This window comes from Salvelinus fontinalis, chromosome 30 (assembly GCF_029448725.1).
Source record: "Salvelinus fontinalis isolate EN_2023a chromosome 30, ASM2944872v1, whole genome shotgun sequence".
In the NCBI taxonomy this organism is placed as follows: Eukaryota; Metazoa; Chordata; class Actinopteri; order Salmoniformes; family Salmonidae; genus Salvelinus; species Salvelinus fontinalis.
The window spans coordinates 14,763,667-14,781,510 of NC_074694.1; the positions used below are offsets into that span (position 1 = coordinate 14,763,667).

Here is a 17,844-nt window from a genome sequence, read left to right on the forward strand (position 1 = left end):
GCTGTCATGTTGTGTTCTGTTGTTCTTATTTAATACAGTACTGTCATGTTGTGTTCTGTTGTTCTTATTCAGTACAGTACTGTCATGTTGTGTTCTGTTGTTCTTATTTAATACAGTACTGTCATGTTGTGTTCTGTTGTTCTTATTCAGTACAGTACTGTCATGTTGTGTTCTGTTGTTCTTATTTAATACAGTACTGTCATGTTGTGTTCTGTTGTTCTTATTTAATACAGTACTGTCATGTTGTGTTCTGTTGTTCTTATTTAATACAGTACTGTCATGTTGTGTTCTGTTGTTCTTATTCAGTACAGTACTGTCATGTTGTGTTCTGATGTTCTTATTCAGTACAGTACTGCGATAATCGCCTGCCTTCAGGTGCCAAAGAGGCTATTTCTCACCCCAGAAATCACTAACACTTAGTAGTAATTACTCCTGTGCCAGTGCGTTATTAGATTCTGCCAAACATGGTATCTGTTCACTCAGACGCCAAGATGTAAAACAGAAGAAGGGAAATATGGAACATCATGTCGCTTTTCTTGTGTAGAAAATATGATGGTGCACTGACAGGCATCTAGTGCATTCCTTTAAAACTCCTTTCAGGTTGAAAGGAGCGTTCTGTAGTTTTTCTCTCCCATGTGGTTGCTGGACATAAAACACAAGGTCATAGGTGGCCGTGATGGTATGAAGGCCGTATTGGAAATGTAGCTAGGACACCGGGGTTAACACCCCTTCCCTTACTATGAGTGCCATGGGATCTTCAGTGACCACTGTTATTACATGGTAATGAATTAGTTACTCTGTAATTACACTTTGACAACCTATGTAAATACCATGAAAATATATAGGTGTATAGCTAGGTACACTTACTGTTAAGTAGAAGCCATTTGTCATTCAAAAATAATAAACATGACATTTGTGCAACCGTAACAAACAAGAAAGGTCATATAAGTATATTGCAATAACAATTGTTAATGTCATTTGTTTTGCTTTGTGTGCATGACTGCCATTTAAGACATTATGACATGTAATTCTTCACTGTAATACACAGTCCAGATGTAGGATATTAATTTGAACCAGTTAGCTACAGCAGGAACATATTCCTGCAGCAACAGGAAAAGTGAATTATTATGTTGATTCTAATTAGTGGACTTTTTAGTATTGGTAGATACATTTTTTGTAAGGGAAAATTTGGTCTAATTTCAAAGTGGAAATTACAAACTTCAGACGCCTTTTTAAACCTCAAATACTCCACAATTTGTACACTACCTGCATTACAGGAAGGTTCTTCTGCAACAGGGTGATCAAATTAAGATCCTACATCTGTAGGCTTCCATCTCTTTACAATACACAGTATAACTCCCTTTTAACCTGCATCCATATTCAGTCTGCACATGTTCAGCTAGCAGAATGTTATTCAGAGGTTAGGGGAAGTATCGTCCTCAAAGGACAGCATATGGATCATAACAGGTGCTACATGTGGAAGAAATCTGTGCAGCATAATGCCTCCTATCAGTCAAAAAGGCCAGTCTGCCGGCTGTGGTCAGCATGTTCTCTTTGGATGACTGTTTCAGTGCCCTTTATCTACTCCCAGAACCACAAAGTGCTACTTCTCTCTTCCAATGAATGTGAAGAAGCCTTCACGTGTTTATTTATACTTTCCCAAGACTGTTGTGTTTATTCATAGTCCTCAATACAGCTCCATACTGTGTTTGTTGGGCCTGCAGTACTGTACAGCTGGGTTAGTTGGGCCTGCAGTACTGTACAGCTGGGTTTGTTGGGCCTGCAGTACTGTACAGCTGGGTTAGTTGGGCCTGCAGTACTGTACAGCTGGGTTAGTTGGACCTGCAGTACTGTACAGCTGGGTTAGTTGGGACTGCAGTACTATATAGCTGGGTTTGTTGGGCCTGCAGTACTGTACAGCTGGGTTAGTTGGGCCTGCAGTACTGTACAGCTGGGTTTGTTGGGCCTGCAGTACTGTACAGCTGGGTTTGTTGGGCCTGCAGTACTGTACAGCTGGGTTAGTTGGGCCTGCAGTACTGTACAGCTGGGTTAGTTGGGACTGCAGTACTATATAGCTGGGTTTGTTGGGCCTGCAGTACTGTACAGCTGGGTTACTTGGGCCTGCAGTACTGTACAGCTGGGTTAGTTGGGCCTGCAGTACTGTACAGCTGGGTTAGTTGGGCCTGCAGTACTATACAGCTGGGTTTGTTGGGCCTGCAGTACTGTACAGCTGTGTGTTGCTGGTACGGCACTATTTGTTATCTGCCTTCAACTTTTGATACCATTCTGAGACATGTATAAAGCAGCTTATAGAATTATCTAAGCGCAACAATACGACCAACCGGGCAAAGCCACTTCCTCCCCATCCTCCCCATGCTTACTCAGTTCAGCTAGCTTGAGTCCCTATCCCCCTGTGCTGGATTTGTTCAAGTCACTGGTTATCTTTGCCTGCCCTATTTTCCTTGCTGAATGTAGGGTTTTCTGTAAAAATATGTATGATGCATGTCATTATCATAAGAACACATGAATTTAGGTTTCACTGACACCTTGTGGCGGTAAGTCACAGTTAACAGCCAGCATCTTAGAGGTAATCATTACATTGTTGGAGCTGAGGAGAGAGAGAAAGGGCATCTGTGACGGTAGCAGGCAGCGTTTATTGGTCGAGGCTCACAGTGTAATAAAGTTTGACACTGCAGTCATGGTGAGCAATGTTTTTCACTCTACACAGACACAGAGGTAGAGTCCCATCTCAGCCCAAGAGAAGCTCACCAGAGACGGATACTATTTGTCACCCTCCACATACACAGAGGTAGAGTCCCATCTCAGCCCAGGAGAGGTTCACCAGAGACGTATACTTCTTGTCACTGGAGCACCGCTCCAAACCCTCTGGTAATGCCTTGTGTTTAATTAGCATAAACACAAAATTCCATTACCATACTATTAAATCCTTAAGGATAAAGAGCCATTGGTGAAAAAGGGGGACGGGGTAAAGATCCCCCTTTACAGAGTCTGAGCTCCGATCTTTGGAGAGGAGACCAGATAGCCAGTGATCTTTGGAAAGACCAGATAGTCAGTGATCTTTGCCCGTGTAATGACCTGCTTAGGCTAGTTTTACCTTGATGTAAATCAATCAAATGTATTTATACAGCTCTTTTTACATCAGCAGATGTCACAAAGTGCTTATATAGAAACCCACCCTAAAAACCCCAAAAAGCAACCAATGCAGATGTAGAAGCACGGTGATGACATCAACACGTCGGCACACTGTGTGAGCAGGGTGTGTTAACAGACTATTAAGAGAGAAGTTATTCATGTCTTCACACACACTTAAATGAGATGGAATGAGGAGGCTGTGAAAACCAGATGGAATTCGTCGAGCCTTTACCATTTTGGAACAAAATTGTGAGGTAAAAGACAGAAATCGATTGAAGTGGAGATCGAACTTTCTCTCAAGCAGCCTCGACAGTTGGGAACGCTCTCTCTGCCTATGTCTGTCACTCAGACTTGCTCACTGTTCTCAGATTTGTCTTTTGGTTAAACTCGTCTTTTTAAACTTAAAAGTAGGCCTACATTTTTTAGCTGTTTGCGCATGTCTTGCTGTTTAATGTACTTCACTAGTGATTTTGCTTGTGTGTTGCAGGGCACTTTTGAATTTCTCTCCAAACATTTAATTTTACACATCATTTTATATATTTCAACCTGACTCAAATAATACAAGGACCAAGCAGAGTAACATAGTCATCCCAGACTCAAATTGATCTGGTGTTTACTAACAGACCTGATCGAATAACTAAGTCCATTAACTTACTAACTGGCATATCTGACCACAATGTTACATTGGTGGTTAGAAAGCTCACTAAAAAGAGATTTAAGAACCATATTAATGTGCAACAATACAATGTGCAACAGCACTAAATTCTGGTCAGAATGATGAAAGACGTATATTAACAGCACTGATAAACAAGGTGGTAAAGAATATAAAAGAAGCACAGGCAGAGTTCTATCTTAAAGTGATCAATGAAGGAAAAGGAAATGGCAAAGTGATTTGGGAAAATCTCAACAAACGAACAGGAGCTGAAACGTCCAAAAAACATCCTGAATTAAAGGTTCATGGGATTCTAATTCAAGACTCATATTTCATATCCACCACCTTTAACCAGTTTGTTGTTGACTCTGTCAGGGAACTGGCTAAAAGATTTTCAACCAAAACCACAGTTCTCATAGACAATAATAAACCAATTTTCATAATTCCTGAAATCTCATCGTCGGCAGTGGACAGTATTATTAGCTTCTTCAGGACTCTAGAACAACATATGTATTTGGTCTAGACACTGTATTCCTGAAGAGACACAAATATTCTCTGATTGTCCCTATTGTACATCTAGTTAATCTGTCCATCAAATATGGGTTCTTCACCAATGCTTGGAAATCTGGTGCCCCAACACTGGTGGAAAATTACCAACCTATTAGCATTCTTCCAGTGCTATCAAAAGTATCTGAAAGATGGGTGGCTGATCATCTGACTGATCACCTCATTCTGGGCAACTCAATACATCAAATGCCATTCGGTTTCAGAACTAACCATTCTACCGAAACAGCCAATTGCTATTTTCTGGAGTGCATTAAATCTATACTGGACATAGGTGGTGAAGTCGGCCAGTCTTTTTGGATCTTAAAAAGACCTTTGATACTGTGAATCATGAGGTCCTCGTATCCAAACTATTCGCCCTTACTGTGTCTACTGAAGTTATTAGTTGGATGTATTCCTATCTGACAAACAGAAGTCAAAGGGTTCGTCTGGGGGACACTCAGTCGGACTCTCTTTCTGTAACATTAGGGTCCCATAAGGGTCAATATTAGGCTCCCTTCTGTTTACCATCTATATAAATGATCTCCCACTTACTTGCCCACAAGTTAAGATGTAGATGTATGCAGCCAAAACAGTTTTGTATGTACACTCAAAAAATAAATAACTAGTTGTAAACAAGTTAACTGAAAATATGCTACATATTTCTAAATGGATGACTAATTCTTGCCTGTATTAAAATATCGACAAGACTGTTTGTATGTACTTCTCTAAGAAATCCATTGATTCTTCCCAACAAGCTGTTCTTGTTAATTGGATGTAATGTATTTGTAGTTTGTATTGTTTTAGTGACTATTTGTATAGTGGCTGTGTTAAGGCCCTTTCCTGCAAAGGTACTACAGGTGCAAATTAGCTTTTGGCTAACCCCGAGTCATTGACATACAGTTGAAGTCGGAAGTTTACATACACTTAGGTTGGAGTCATTAAAACTCATTTTTCAACAACTCCACAAATTTCTTGTTAACAAACTATAGTTTTGGCAAGTCGGTTAGGACAACTACTTTGTGCATGACACAAGTCATTTTTCCAACAATTGTGTACAGTCTGATTATTTCACTTATAATTCACAGTATCACAATTCTAGTGGGTCAGAAGTTTACATACACTAAGTTGACTGTGCCTTTAAACAGCTTAGAAAATTCCAGAAAATTATGTCATGGTTTCAGAAGCTTTTGATAGGCTAATTGACATCATTTGAGTCAATTGGAGGTGTACCTGTGGATGTATTTCAAGGCTTACCTTCAAACTCACTACCTCTTTGCTTGACATCATGGGAAAATCAAAAGAAATCAGCCAAGACCTCAGACAATAAATGTTTAGACCTCCACAAGTCTGGTCCATCCTTGGGAGCAATTTCCAAACGCCTGAAAGTACCACGTTCACCTGTACAAACAATAGTATGCAAGTATAAACATCATGGGACTACGCAGCCGTCATACCGCTCAGGAAGGAGGCGCGTTCTGTCTCCTAGAGATGAACGTACTTTGGTGTGAAAAGTGCAAATCAATCCCAGAACAACAGCAAAGGACCTTGTGAAGATGCTGGCGGAAACAGGTACAAAAGTATCTATATCCACAGTAAAACGAGTCCTATACCGACATAACCTGAAAGGCTGCTCAGCAAGGAAGAAGCCAATGCTCCAAAACCGCCATAAAAAAGCCAGACTACATTTTGCAACCGCACAAAGGACAAATATTGTACTTTTTGGAGAAATGTCCTCTGGTCTGATGAAACAAAAATAGAACTGTTTGGCCATAATGAACATTGTTATGTATGGAAGAAAAAGGGGGAGGCTTGCAAGCCGAAGATCACCATCCCAACCGTGAAGCACGGGGGTGACAGCATCATGTTGTGGGGATGCTTTGTTGCAGGTGGGACTGGTGCACTTCACAAAATAGATGGCATCATGAGGAAAGAAAATTATGTGGATATGTTGCTTCAACATCTCAAGACATCGGTCAGGAAGTTAAAGCTTGGTTGCAAATGGGTCTTCCAAATGGACAATGACCCCAAGCATATTTTCAAAGTTGTGGCAAAATGGCTTAAGGACAACAAAGTCAAGGTATTGGAGTGGCCATCACAAAGCCCTGACCTCAATCCTATAGAAAATGTGTGGGTAGAACTGAAAAAGCGTGTGCGAGCAAGGAGGCCTACAAACCTGACTCAGTTACACCAGCTTTGTCAGGAGGAATAGGCCAAAATTCACCCAACTTATTGTGGGAAGCTTGTGGAAGGCTATCTGAAACATTTGACCCAAGTTAAACATTTTAAAGGCAATGCTACCAAATACTAATTGGGTGTATGTAAACTTCTGACCCACTGGGAATGTGATGAAAGAAATAAAAGCTGAAAGAAATCATTCTCTACTATTATTCTGATATTTCACATCCTTAAAATAAAGTGGAGATCCTAACTGACCTAAGACAGGGAATTTTTACTGGATTAGATGTCAGGAATTGTGAAAAAATGAGTTTAACCTGTTATGGCTGCAAGCTGAATATTGAAAAAACTGGAAAATGTGTGCACATTTTCAAACGGCCTCCTAAGAAACTTTTTATTTTCCAATATGCATATATTTACTACTGTTGGATAGATAACAGTCTGTAGTTTCTAAAAAGGTTTGAATTGTTTCTCTAAGTCGAACAGAAATATTTTTACAGCCATTTTCCCAGCCGAATTGAGTTTTCCAAAATGCAATGTGTCTCTTTAAGACCTTCTCTATAAAAGGCCCTTTGACTTAGGACCATAGGGACACGTCACAGGCGTTCGTCAGACTGTAATGCGGAAGTGAGAATTGAAAGGAGTCGAATATCTCGTCCATGGACTGAATAACACACCTTCTTGTGAGACCTGCGCAGTTAAAAAAAAAATCTGGGCGCGAAGGATAATTTGTTCTCGGCTTCTGGAACAAGGTAGATAACGTTGAATATGATGCCTGACTACGATATTATTTGATACATGTCACAAAATCATCCTAAAGTATGTTTTTTCAATATACTTTAATTATATTATTGCAATTTATTCTGGACTTTAGATGTGAAACGACGGAAGAATTTTTTGAAGAAACGCTTTCTAGCGCCGCAACGCTATCGTGCCTGCTAACCAAAGAGGGAAATAATTCGTTCTGGAACCCAACTAAAGACTCTACTGGACATTGGACCCCGTTACAACATTCTGATGGAATATCAAGAAAGATAAGACCCAATTTGGGATGCTTTTTCATATATATGTCGAACTGTTGTATGCTAACTCTGCTAACTGTGCTAGGCTAGCGCTTGACTAGAATCAATGCTGCCTTATGCTAGCTTATGTTGTTAGCTAATATAACGATATATTGTGTTTTCGCTGTAAAACACTTCAAAAATCGGAAATGTTGGCTTTATTCACACGATATCTGTCTTTCATTAGTTATCCACCATATGTTTTTCTGAAATGTTTTATGAGGTGTAATTAGTAGCCGACGTTGGTGTATGTATTTTCTCTGGCTACTCCCGGCTGGATTCAGACTCTAGCTATGTATTAGCATTTTTGGGTAGCATCAATGTAAAACTGATTTATAGCTAAAATATGCACTTTTTATGAACAAAACATAGATTTATTGTGTAACATGTTATATGAATGTCATCTGAGGTAGTTTTTTCTGGGCTCTTTAGGTTGGTTTTAGTTTATTTCGGTTGGCTTGTGCATGCTACTTCAATCATAATTCATACTTCATAATCATAATTCATACGTGTCTGTCCACTTTTGTATTTGGTGGTGAGCTAACATAAATATATGTGGTGTTTTCTCTGTAAAACATTTAAAAAATCGGACATGTTGGCTGGATTGACAAGATGTTTATCTTTCAAATGCTGTATTGGACTTGTTAATGTGTAAAAGTTAAATATTTTTAAAAAATAGATTTTGAATTTCGCGCTCTGCAGCTGTTGTCATTTTCGTCCGATTTCGGGCTTGCACCCCAAACAGGTTAAATGTATTTGGCTAAGGTCTATGTAAACTTCCGGCTTCAACTGTAGGTAATATCACCTACACAACATTTTCACTTCAACTGTAAATAGTGGAGGCCTGTCTCAGCCTCCAGTATTTATGCTGCAATAGTTTATGTGTTGGGGGGCTAGGGTCAGTCTGTTATTTCTGGAATATTTCTCCTGTCTTATCCGGTTTCCTGTGTGCATTTAAGTATGCTCCCTCTAATTCTCTCTCTCTTTTTTTCTTTTTCTCTTTCTCTTTCTCGCTCTCTTCTCTTGGAGGACCTGAGCTCTAAGACCATGCCTCAGGACTATCTGGCCTGATGACTCCTTGCTGTCCCCTGTCCACCTGGTCATGCTGCTGCTCCAGTTTCAACTGTTCTGCCTGCGGCTATGGAACCCTGACCTGTTCACTGGACGTGCCTCCTTGTCCCGGACCTGCTGTTTTGGACTCTCTCTCTACCGCACCTGCTGTCTCTAACTCTGAATGATCAGCTATGAATGGCCAACTGACATTTACTCCTGAGGTGCTGCTCTGTTGCACCCTCTACAACCACTGTGATTATTATTATCTGACCCTGCTGGTCATCTATGAACATTTGAACATCTTGTCCATGTTCTGTTATAATCTCCACACGGCACAGTCAGAAGAGGACAGGCCACCCCTAAGAGCCTGGTTCCTCTCTAGGTTTCTTCCTAGGCTCCGGCCTTTCTATGGACTTTTTCCTAGCCACCGTGCTTCTACATCTGCATTGCTTGCTGTTTTGGGTTTTAGGCTGGGTTTCAGTACAGCACTTTGTGACATTGGCTGATGTAAAAAGGGCTTTATAAATACACTTGATTGATTGATTGATTGATTGTTGCATTATTGTAATATTGATGTTGATTCATATGCATTGTCCCCTATAAATACATAAATACAATAAAATAAAATATTTGCATGTCCTTTTAAACATTGTTATCTTGACCTTGAACGCTGTACACCAGTTTATTAGGTACACCACCCGGTTCACAAAAATGGTTCACTCCTACAGACAGGGAAGGGGATACCTCATCGGTTGCACAACCGAAATGTGTCTTATGCGGGGGGCTGCCTTGATCGACGTCATCGGCGCCCGGGGAGCAGTTGTTGTGGGGGTTAACTGCCTCGCTCAAGGGCAGAACTGTCGATTTTTCCACCTTGCCGTCTCAGGGATTCTATAAAGCAACCTTTCAGTTACTCTCCCAATGCTCTAATTGCTAGGCTACCTGCTGCCAGTGAGTGACGTGGTCGTGGCTTGCTATATAAAACAGGCAGACGGGCATCGAGGCATTCAGTTACTGTTTAATTGAACGTTATAATGGGCAAAACAAATGACCTAAGTGACTTTGAGCGTGGTTTGATCGTCGGTGCCAGGCGTGCCGGTTCCAATGTCTCAAAAACGGTCGGTTCCTAGGATTTTAATGCACGACAGTGTCTAGGGTTTACCGAGAATGGTGCGACAAACAAAAAACATCCAGTCAACAGCAGTTCTGTGGGCAAAAACAGCATATTGATGAGAGGTTGAAGAAGAATGGCAAGAATCGTGCAAACTTACAGGCATGCTACAAACAACAACATCGGGTTCCACTCCTATCAACTAAAAACTGAGGAATGGCTGGTCCAACGAATCCCGGTTCCTGTTGCGTCATGCTGATGGCAGAGTCAGGATTTGGCGTAAACAGCAGAGTCCATGGTCCAATCCTGCCTGGTGTCAAAGGTACAGGCTGGTGGTGTAATGGTGTGGGGAATGTTTTCCTGGTACGCGTTAGGTCCCTTGATACCAATTGAACAATGTTTGAACGTTTCCGACACCTTGTAGAATCCAAGCACCAAATAATTCAGGCTGTTCTGGAGGCAAAGGGGGGTCCGACCTGGTACTAGATGGGTGTACTAATTAACTGGCAATGTACTGAGTGTATAATGAAATGCATATTTATCATCAGCTTGGTATTTTAACACTGGCCAAGAGACTGACTGACATTTTAATTGATCTATGGCTCTGAAGAGTTACAGATAGAAAATGCGCAAAAGAAAATGAAAGGTAAATTCAGATTGAGCTAACATATGCAGTTTTTACCGTGAATGCCGTCTCCACCAACGCAGGAACTTTGCCTTTAAATTTCAATCGCACTGTAAAGCTGATCTTCCGCGATACGGATTGAATAAAGCCCAAGTAATGCTACAGGGCACAGCTACTGTATGCACTTGAAATTCAAACGTAACTTCCTTATTCATATCCTCCTGTACGACACTTCCACAAAGCTTGGTTTGCATTTTGCATGGGCAGATTGTGCAGAGGGATGACGGATACTAATCCAGAGAGAGCACACATGACTTATAACCCAGCAGGTTGTTTCGGGTGGGTGGAGTTCGCCTGCGATTTCAAGCCATTTGTTGTGAAACGTTTCACTGAATGTATTGCTCTGAGCAAAGGCTAAGCCAAGCGAGCTGAATCGAGTGCAACCAGAGTCAAGGAAATCTAGCAATGTCCAACAAGCACAGATTCTAAAGACATGTTGCACTTAGACATTGAATTGGACAGACGCTTTTAGAATTTACATTAAGGCATTGCCAACTAAGTCACGTGTGTTCAGTGTCACAGACTCCCCACTATAGGTTCATATTGACAGGTTTTCTACAGATTTGTGGATACATCATGACACCCATCTGTTCACTTCCATTTTAAAACTAAACAGTCAATCAATATTAGCTTAATACTGTTTCAGGTTTTGTATTTTCAATGTCTCAGATCATTAAGATAAGATTACGATTGTCAGGACATCCATTAAGGATTTGGGCTAATATGAACTTTATAACACACACATACGCATGCACACACACACGTTAAGGTTAATAAAATTATAAACTAAGGGAGGGGCTGGATGAAATATAATCATTCTCTGAAGGAAGTTGATATACAACGTGAAGATGACTTCATTACTTGATTCCTTTTTGTGATATTTTGTATCATAATCCCAATGACTATATCAACTCTTTTTAATTTTTAAGAGGATCGAGCAGTATGGATTTTTAAGAAGTTCATTAAGCTTATGTGAACAGCCTGTGAATAGAAAATGAATGAGATGGAAGTCGCATAAAACCAACCAAGAATGGCTTATTTTATGTACAAACAGCGAAAGTGCTATGATGCACAGTAAAGTATGTAGTATTTCTGGAAACAGTAAGAGATCTAAAGCTATAATTAACACCAGTCTCTCTTAGCGACACTGCATGCCCTACATATTAGCCCTGTAGTGAAACTGCAGAACTAAGGCCTACACCTTTAAATCTGCAATACAACAGTCTCTATCTTTAGCTTTGGTAAGTACACAAACCCATGTAAAACACAACTGAACGCATACTTAAAACACAACTGAACGCATACTTAAAACACAACTGAACGCATACTTAGAGCACAACTGAACGCATACTTAAAGCACAACTGAACGCATACTTAGAGCACAACTGAACGCATACTTAAAGCACAATTGAATGCATACTTAAAGCACAACTGAACGCATACCTAAAGCACAACTGAACGCATACTTAAAGCACAATTGTATGCATACTTAAAGCACAACTGAACGCATACTTAAAGCACAATTGAATGCATACTTAAAGCACAACTGAACGCATACTTAGAGCACAACTGAACGCATACTTAAAGCACAATTGAATGCATACTTAAAGCACAACTGAACGCATACTTAGAGCACAACTGAACGCATACTTAAAGCACAACTGAACGCATACTTAGAGCACAACTGAACGCATACTTAAAGCACAATTGAATGCATACTTAAAGCACAACTGAAGGCATACCTAAAGCACAACTGAACGCATACTTAAAGCACAATTGAATGCATACTTAAAGCACAACTGAACGCATACTTAGAGCACAACTGAACGCATACTTAGAGCACAACTGAACGCATACCTAAAGCACAATTGAATGCATACTTAGAACACAATTGAATGCATACTTAGAGCACAACTGAACACATACTTAGAACACAATTGAATGCATACTTAAAGCACAACTGAACACATACTTAGAGCACTACTGAACGCATACCTAAAGCACAACGGAACGCATACCTAAAGCACAACTGAACGCATACCTAAAGCACAACGGAACGCATACCTAAAGCACAACGGAACGCATACCTAAAGCACAACTGAGCGCATACTTAAGCACAACTGAACACATACTTAGAACACAACTGAATGCATACTTAAAGCACAACTGAACACATACTTAGATCACAACTGAATGCATACTTAAAGCACAACTGAACACATACTTAGAACACAACTGAATGCATGTACTGCACTACACTGTGATGAGGTAAGCACCAGTGCATTGTCTCCATCTCCAATCAGGAAGAGTTACTCTTTGTCAGGCCATATGCATATGTCAGGTATTTATCTCTAAATATGTTCCCTCTCTGATCAGGGCACATTAAGCATCTGCACAGAATCCCTTCCAGTCTATCTGTCTGCAGCTAGTTCAGTACCAGATTAAATGAGACCTCAAATCCATTGGCATGCTGTTGTTGTTTTTGCATCTGCATTAGGCCACTTTCTTTCAGCGTACAAAATGGCAAAACACAATAATGATAATAATGATAAGGATAAACATCATCCTCAACATCACCATCATCATCATTATATATCAATAATAATAGTAGTAGTGGTTTTACTATAGCTACTCCACATTCTGCTACTTGTGCAAGCCCAGACAGTCCATCGGTCTGCTACTTGTGCAAGCCCAGACAGTCCATTGGTCTGCTCCTTGTGCTAGCCCAGGCAGTCCATTGTTCTTCCACTTGTGCAGGCTCAAGCAGTCCATTGGATTTCATAGACATGACAGTAAGGGGCTACAGTGCCTTCAGAAAGTATTCATACCCCTTGACATTTTCCACATATTTTGTTGTGTTACATTCTGAATTTAAAATGTATTCAATTTAGATTTTGGGGTCACTGGCCTACACACAATACTCCATAATGTCAAAGTACAATTATGTTTTTTTTTTACTAGTTAATTCAAAATGAAAAGCTAAAACGTCTTGAGTCAATACTGCCCTACCAATAGCGTGGAACTAAGAAAAAGGGCTTTAATTTACATTTAATTTACATTGAAAAGCATACAGCTTACTCAGTTGCCGGAGGGAAGAACATTTTTCTCCAACTGCATTTTTGGTTAAGGGCTTGTAAGTAAGCATTTCATGGTAAGGTCTACAACTGTTGTATTCAGCGCATGTGACAAATAAAATTGTATTTTATTTTATTTGAAACCTCTCAGGGATTTCACCATGAGGTCTATGGTGTCTTTAAAACAGTTCATGGCTGTGATAGGAGAAAACTGTGGATGGATCAACAACATTGTAGTGTCTCCACAATACTAATCTAACTGACAGCGTGAAAAGAAGGAAGCATGTACAGAATAAAAATATTCCAAAACATGCAAGGCACTAAAGCGATACTACAAAAAAGGTGGCAAAGCAATTAAGTTCACTTTTGTCCTGAATACAAAGTGTAATGTTTGTGGCAAATCCAACGCAACACACTAATGAGTACCACTCTCCATATTTTCAAGCAGAGTGGTGGCTGCATCATGTTATGGGTATGCTAATAATCATTGAGGACTGGGTAGTTTTTCAGGATAAAAAATAAACGTAATGGAGCTAAGCACAGACAAAGTCCTGGAGGAAAACCTGGTTCAGTCTGCTTTCCACTTGACACTGGGAGATGAATTCACCTTTCAGCAGGACAATAACCTAAAACACAAGGCCAAATCTACACTGGAGTTTCTTACCAAGAAGACAGTGAATGTTCTGGAGTGGCCGAGTTACAGTTTTGACTTAAATCTACTTGAAAATCTATTAGAAGACCTGAAAATGGTTGTCTTGCAATGGTCAACAACCAATTTAATTATGGGCACAATCCAGGTGTGGAAAGCTCTTCGAGATTTACCCAAAAAGACTTACAGAAAACTGTAATCGCTGCCAAATATGCTTCTATAAAGTATTGACTCAGAAGTGTGAATACTTACATGTATGTCTATTAAATATTTCTGTATTCCATGTTCAACAAATTTGCAACCATTTGTAAAAACATGTTTTCATGTTGTCATTATCGTGTATTGTGTGTAGATGGGTGAGGAAAATATATATTTAAACCATTTTGAATTCAGGCTGAAACAAAATGTGGAATAAGTCAAGAGCTATGAATACATTCTGAAGGCACTGTATAAACTTAATAGGGTCTCGTTACCTCCTAGACTTCTGCTTGCAACAGCAGAATGCATGTTACATCTGCGTCATTGTACTAGGTCCTATGCATGGAATCACATTGCTGCCTAACACTTTCTATTAACTAAGTAAGTAGCCTTGGCTTGTGCAAGACGGAACGGTTCGCCAGATCCCATTTTAGAGTCTTTGGTTTGACTGGACCAGGGAATCGAAGTCGCGACATTCCAATCTCAGGGTGAACACTCAAACCACAATGGCACTGAGTTGATCAACACTTTCTATTACCACTCATATCATTTACTTTGTAAATACTGTGAAACCAAGGTAAATACAAGGGAAATCGAACTGGCTTGCCTAGTTAAATAAAGGTTAAATAAAATGAATAAATAAAATAAAAAATACTTTTCAGCAGCAAAAGTTTATCTTCAACCTCTTTATGCAAATAGTTGTGTTAATCATCTGTTACTTAAAGCATTCTGCATCTAATTAAAGCCATTCCATTTTCACTTGGAACACAAGTATTTTGAGATTGCCTTTATTGATTGCAGGTTCCCATTATTCACTTCAATACCTAGAGGATGCCCTCCGTACCAACCAATCGGCATACTTCAAACCTGGTAAGTGCAACATTGGCAACCACAGGGATGCTGTTTAGTCTGCATGTCATTACAAATGTTCACTTGTTTCAGAAGTTTTGAGTTAATTGTCTCTTTTATGGCAAGATAGACTCACTGTGGTACTTTAAGTACAGTTGGGAATGAATGAATGTCTTTTTAACACCAATAGAACTGTTCAGTGGGTACACAGGAATGTTCAACACAACAAAACTAAAATGCGTAGCACAATAGCACAACAATCTATATACTGAAATAAGCTGTCATGTCAGCATGTACATCGCCTTTAGAAAGTATTCATACCCCTTGTCTTATTCCACATTTAGTTGTGTTACAGCCTGATTTCAAAATTGATTAATTATAGTACAGTAGTAGCAAGCTATCAAAGTTGACCTCCGGTCCTCCTTCTCATCTTCGCGCTGTCCTTCTCAAACTGAACAGAACAGAGGCTATATGCTATCCCTCACGCAAGAGAGTGCGTTTTTTGGACTAGGCTTTCTAAAAAAAATATTTTGGGAAAAAAACTTTGACTCTCCTCATGAACTTCCACCTACAGAACTTCCACCTTCCCTACACAGCACTGCCATAGGTTAAGCATCACATAAAAACGTGTTTGATCAGCAAGAGCAGAGTAGGCCGAGCTCAGGGTTAGAATATCCATTGCAGTGTGTGATGCTGCCTTGTTTTATTTACTCCATCCCAGCGTCTATCTTTGAAATATAACTTTGTTCTGTGCTTCTCCGAGCATGCACTTCGTAGCCTATAGCCTATAGGCTATGGATTATTTTATGGAGACCACACTAAATAGTCTATAGGTGCAATTGATATTGCGTGCCCAGCGGAGAATCATAGATGAGGGGCAGCATCGGGCACACATCAATATATAGCTTAATAAGCAAATAATTGTTAAACACTGAGAAATATTGAAATTTCATCAATTGCAAATTATTTGACCCTCCTCTAGACGCGATATTTAAAAAATCTAAACCGCCCCCTTGACTGAAATTGAAAAAGCCTGATCCTCCCCCATTTTCCTCCAGGTAACCTTTTTGTAAATTTCAAACCATCCCTAATTAATAACTTAACCGTGTTCAAAGGAATATTCAATGTCTGCTTTGTTATTTATTTTACCCATCTACTAATAGATGCCCTTCTTTGCAAGGCATTGAAAAACCTCCCTGGTGTTTGTGGTTGAATCTGTGTCTGAAATTCACTGCTCGACTGAGGGACCTTACAGATAATTGTATGTGTGGGGTACGGAGATGAGTTAGTCATTCAAAAAGCATGCTTTTTTTTTTTTTTTTTATTGCACACAGAGTGAGTCCATTCAACTTATTATGTGACTTGTTAAGCACATTTTTCCTCCTAAACCTATTTAGCTCTGCCATAACAAAGGTGTTGAATGCTTATTTTACTCAAGACATTTGAGCATTTTTCATTTTTTTGACAAAAATCTAAATGTAATACATTTTAAGTTCAGGCTGTAACACCACAACATTTTGAAAATGTCAAGGGGTGTTTATTAACCTGTCTAGGATGAGAGTGCCGCTAGCGGCACTCCTCCCCCCCCCCCACTGAAAAGGCAGAGCCGCGAAATTCAAAAAAAATATTTTTTTTAAATATTTAACTTTCACACATTAAAGTCCAATACAGCTAATGAAAGACACAGATCTTGTGAATCCAGCCAACATGTCCGATTTTTAAAATGTTTTACAGGGAAGACACAATATGTAAAGATGTACATCTATTACCTAAAAACACATTAGCATAATCCACCATCTTTTATTTGTCCACCAACACCAGTAGCTATCACCAATTCGGCTAAACTAAGATATTTATAGCCCCTAACCAAGAAAAAAACTCATCAGATGACAGTCTGATAACATATTTATGGTATGGGATAGGTTTTGTTAGAAAAAAGTGCATATTTCAGGTAGATGGCATAGGTTACAATTGCACCCACCGTCACAAATGGACTAGAAGAACTACATTGAGCAACGTGTTTACCTACTTACTAATCATCAAACATTTCGTAAAAATACACAGCATACACTAATCGAAAGACACAGATCCTGTGAATACAGACAATATTTCAGATTTTCTAAGTGTCTTACAGCGAAAACACAATAAATCGTTATATTAGCATAGCACATAGCACATAGCAGCCCAGCATTGATTCTAGCCAAAGTGAGCGATAAAAGTCAACATCGCCAAAATATATTAATTTTTTCACTAACCTTCTCAGAATTCTTCAGATGACACTCCTGTAACATCATATTACACAATCCATATAGAGTTTGATCGAAAATGTTTATATTTAGCCACCAAAATCATGGTTAGACAATGTGAAATGTAGCCAAGCTGGTGAGAAAATGTCCGTGCGCCACTTAGACAGTGATCTACTCTTATACATAAATACTCATAAACGTGACTAAAAAATATAGGGTGGACAGGGATTGATAGACAATTTAATTCTTAATACAATCGCGGAATTACATTTTTTAAATTATCCTTACTTTTCAATACAGTTTGCGCCAAGCGAAGCTACGTCAAAAAACATGGCGTCCTAAGCCACTAACATTTTTTGACAGAAACACGATTTATCATAATAAAAATGTCC

The 17,844-nt window shown here is 39.5% G+C and overlaps 1 protein-coding gene across 3 annotated transcripts in view; it reads right to left on the reverse strand.

Moving 5' to 3' along the window:
* The window catches only part of LOC129828690 (CUB and sushi domain-containing protein 1-like), a 466,738-nt gene that overhangs the window by 335,147 nt on the left and 113,747 nt on the right, over positions 1 to 17,844 (reverse strand). The gene's annotated exons all lie outside the window — the stretch shown is intronic.